Source organism: Zingiber officinale, chromosome 5B, assembly GCF_018446385.1.
Source record: "Zingiber officinale cultivar Zhangliang chromosome 5B, Zo_v1.1, whole genome shotgun sequence".
In the NCBI taxonomy this organism is placed as follows: domain Eukaryota; kingdom Viridiplantae; phylum Streptophyta; class Magnoliopsida; order Zingiberales; family Zingiberaceae; genus Zingiber; species Zingiber officinale.
The window spans coordinates 80991754-80996509 of record NC_055995.1 but is presented as its reverse complement, the minus strand read 5'-3'; positions in this window follow the sequence as shown (position 1 = coordinate 80996509).

Here is a 4756-nt window from a genome sequence, read left to right as displayed (position 1 = left end):
TTAGCGTGTTCTTCAGTTTTTATTACTTTTTTATTTAAGCAAGAAATTATTTTAAAATATTTTACAGTATAATTAAAATTTACCCCATTTGGTTCATCTGAATTGGATGTGGATCCATTGCTCGACTCATATTCGAACTCGTCTTCTTGATCTGATTCACCTTCGATTGCCATCAGTGTGAGTTAACTTGCTTGCTTTGGTTCATCTACTTCCGATCCATTCAAGGAAGACTCATCCCACGTCGCTTAAAGCACCTTCTTTTGCTTTGTCTTCATTCAAGCATTCATATTTGAAGTACCCCTCCTTGTTGCAACCGTAACACGTGACAGTTGCCTTTGAGTTATTGGATATGGACTTGGACATCTTCTTCATGTCGTGCTTGGAGAAATTTCTCTTGCATCTAGTAAATATTTTTCTTACCATGTTCACTAGCTGCTCTTTTTTGTTATACTCCAAGTTGGACTCTGTCTCCGGCTCGGGTTTGGTTCAGGTTAGTGCTTTGGCTTCCTTTGAAGTACTTGCAAGAAAAGCAATCCCTTTGTCAACCTTTGTGGCGTTAATTTGTTCTTGCAGTTTTAATTTACAAAATAGCTCATCTAATTTTAACTTTAAAAGGTTCCTTGAAACTTTATAGGCATCTACGATCGATGCCCACAGTGTGTTTCAAGGAAACGAATTAAGAGCGTACCTGATAATGTCACGATTTTTGAGTTGATATTCAATCATGTGTAGGCCGTTGAGGATATCCTTAATCCTCTCATGTAGTTGGTTTACAGTTTCTCTGTCCTGCATTTTCTTATTAAATAAAGAATTTAATAAAAGGTCATGTTTCATTACCCTTGAGTCGGTCGTTCCCTTGTGTAGTTCGACAATTTGTCCCACAATTCCTTTGCATTGTTGAACGGTCCGACTCGGTTTAGCTCTTCCTTGGTCAGTTTGCAATAGAGGGTATTTGGCTCCTATTGTTAGTTTAGGCCTTCTTCTTCATGTTCGAGTTCCAGTCCTCTAGGTCAATAGGTGTTTTGGTTGCTTTGTCAACCGACGCCTTGTATCCTCATCCGATGGTGAATCATTGATCAATATCTATCTTCAGGTATACCTCTATTCTTCTCTTTCAATAAGGGAAGTCATCCCCACTGATGAGTGGAGGGTGAGCAGTGTTGTACCCTTCGAGTTGGGCCATTTGAATTATCTTATAAAAAAAATGAAAGAAATGTCCCAAGACTAGGTCATGAATTAGTAGAGTTTGAAGTAAAAGGAAATATTGATGACTTAAGTGATGTTGTACCAACTTCGAGTAAAAATCAAACAAGAAGGAATTATTTGAAGAGGTAAATTTTACCAATTCAAATAAAATATGAAAAACTAAAATCTGAAAAAAAAAAAATTCCCCTACCTTAATTGGTGGTTGTACCAATTCAGAGCAGAACCTTACTCTGATACCGGTTGTTGAATCAAGACACACATGAGAGGGGGGGGGGGGGGGGGAATCACATGGTTTTAAAATTCTGACATTTTCAGTTTTGAAAACAAAGTGCGTAGCAAAAAACTAAACACGAAAATAGAAACTCGATCAGTTTTACTTGGTTCCGACCTTTTGGCGACTCCTACTCTAGGACTCAAGTCCATAGACATATCGATGGTAATCCACTAAATACCTCTTCCAAAACCACCGGATGAGGGAATTGAGTACAAAAAGAATAGGAAAAGTGTAACAAGATACACTTCCCTTTATGCAACAATTAAGTACAATATTAAACGTTTGTTACCCAATACTTTCAAAGATGATTGGATCAGGCTCAGTGTTGGATAGCTCCTCAGCAGTAGTCGGGCGTAGTAGTGTCGTAGCAAAGTAGCAGCATGAAGGCAGAGTAGTCAGAATGTCAAATGGACGCGTAGAAGCTTGTAATTGAAGTGTCTCTTGAAGGTTGGTCGAGATGCTCTTTTATTGAGCATTGAAGGTGCCTTCGATAGCATTGAAGGCGCCTTCGATAGCATTAAAGGCACCTTCGATAGCATTGAAGGCACCTTCCATAGCACTGAAGGCGCCTTCCATAGCACTGAAGGCACCTTCAATCCCAAAAATTATCCCACAACTTTAGTTTCTTATCGTCGACGAAGTCTGATTTTATCTGGCCGAAAGCGCCTTCCAAGCTCTCGAAGGCATCTTCCATGAACATTACTCAAGGCGCCTTCCAATTGCTTGAAGGTACCTCGGGTACTGTTCACCCAAGGTATTTTATGTTTTTTTGTCCTGTAAAATATGTTAGTTCAATATAAACAAAATATACTCTGCAAGACAAAGTTAGCACAATAAAAATAAGCAGTTTAGTAATTAGATCCTATCTCCCCGAGATCAGGATCTAATTACTAAACTTCATTTAGGTTATTGAAATGGACCTAAATTGGATTGACGTCAACTATCCCCTTAACCAGGATGCATTCTCACTGAGTGACTCTCCTCCAATGACTTACCTCCACTTACCAAGTGCCAAGTTACCTCCTTGACGTCCAATCTAACCCACTAGGTCTTTCTGCTGAAATTGCACATCCGAACTTCGCCAATCGGGAATCGAACATCCCGACCTCCTGTAGGAATCGCACATCCGGACTTCAGCCCATCAGGAATTGATTAGACCATTTTTAGTCGAGGTAACCATTTCTAACCCCTTGAAACACATTTTTATTTTTACATTTAGGGGGAGTTTTCATGATGAAAACAAGATTGGATTGGTTAAGGAAGACTAAGTAGAAGTTTAAGTTGAGGTTTGGTTTTATTATTGAATTTTTGAACCTCAAAACTTCTAAATTTTGGGTTTCCTAAAGATTTAGGGATTCCAATTCATTGTTGGTGCAATGATAGAAGTTACGTGCATGTCTTTAGGGGAAGCTACTCTTTAAGGACATGGAATTTATTTCCGACACCATTGAAGGTGGTTAAACCTTCGTTTAGAAAAGCAATGTTCAAGGTTAAGCGTTGAAAAATAATGGAGAGTGGATATTTTCATTATGGGGTTATAGATGCTCTAGAATGAGCATCATAATGTGGAATAATGCTCCAGGGTGAACATTTAATACAGTGAAGGGTATGGGACCTTCATTGTTGGATTGGTTAACACTCAAGGGTGAGCGTTGAAGATAATGAAGGGTATAAGACTTTCATTATGGTGTTGTGAACAACGAGTGAAGTTGTGAACAACGGTAACTAACTCTTCAGGGGGAGAGTTCTTTTTGATGTGTGCCAATAGGGGGATAATGTAGGGTTTAAGTTAGGCCTTCATTACCTAAAGAGGGAGTTTGCCCTCTAGGAAAGGGGGAGAATGAAGGAAACCCTCATTCATGCCTTGGCATGAAACGAAGTTTGAGGCTATGGGATTAACCTAACTTAAATGTATTGTCAAACATCAAAAAGGGGGAGATTGTTGGTGCAATATTCCCAAGGTCAAGGTTGACCTGGTTGACTAAGTTTGAGATAGCTCAAGCTTGAGTCTTGATGTTTGGGTTTCGATGTTTGACAATACATGGAGACTGATAATACATGGAGATTGTAGGTGCGATCGTTCATTTGGGGAGATTGTTGGTACAATTCTCCTCTGGTCAAGGTTGGCCAGTTAGATGTGAAGAAGAGTCATGTATGTCAAGACTGACTGGATACTTGACTGAGAATTCCTGGTGAGTGAAGCCAGGCACTTGGAAAATTCTGGTGAGTGAAGGCAGGTGAAAGACCTAGTGAGTGAATCTAGGCAAAGGAGAAGTCCTAGTGAGTGAAGCCAGGCAGTTGGAAAATCCTGGTGAGTGAAGCCAGGTGAAAGACCCAGTGAGTGAAGCTAGGCAGTATGAAAATCCTGGTGAGTGAAGCCAGGTGAAAGACCTAGTGTACTTTCTTAATTTAAATGTCTATTTTTTATAAAATTATACTAATATTAATATATTTACAGAAAATGAGTAAAACAAATACATAGAACAGATCCTTGAAATATATGCCACATCGAACAGGAAGCAAGCCTTTTAGGCAATTGGCATATGAAATGGTAAGACATATATTATAAGGATTTTATATTAATTTAGACATTAAATTGTGTCTTACTAATATTTATAGGGAGGAAAAGATGGGCAACCTCCAGATTTTGCATCAATGTTTTTTGAGACACGAAAAAAGGGAGACCATATTGTTGATCTTGATGTGATGGAAAAATATGTGAGTATATAACATTTTAATTCATTTTTTCACATGATATTTGATTCATCATAGATTTCAAAATCTTTTTAACTTATTGAAGGATGAGATTTGTGTGGTTGTTCGAGAAGATTCTTCCTTGTCAAATATTCAACTTGTTGAGAAATGTTTTGGACCTCAATGACATGATTATGTTTTTGGCCATGGAGGAGGAGTGAGGCCTAAAGATGTGAGAGGACCTATTGCGTCAAAGCAAGAACTTCATCACGAGAATGTCACACTACGTGAGAAAATGAATAATATGGAATATGAATTTAAAGATTTTAAGGAGTTGATGATGAGGAATTTACCACCTAATGTGCAAGTGACTGCATCGACTTTAAATATTAGTGAAGGTTGAATTAGTTACTTTAATTTTTTTTTATTATTTCTTGTTTATTACTTGATAATGAGAATGAATAGTTTTGTTCATTTTGAGTTGTAAATGTTTCATAGGCGCATAAGCATTTGGTGAAGAACAATAGAATGAAGGTTCATAGGCACACAAGCAATTGGTGAGGAACAATAGAATGAAGGCTC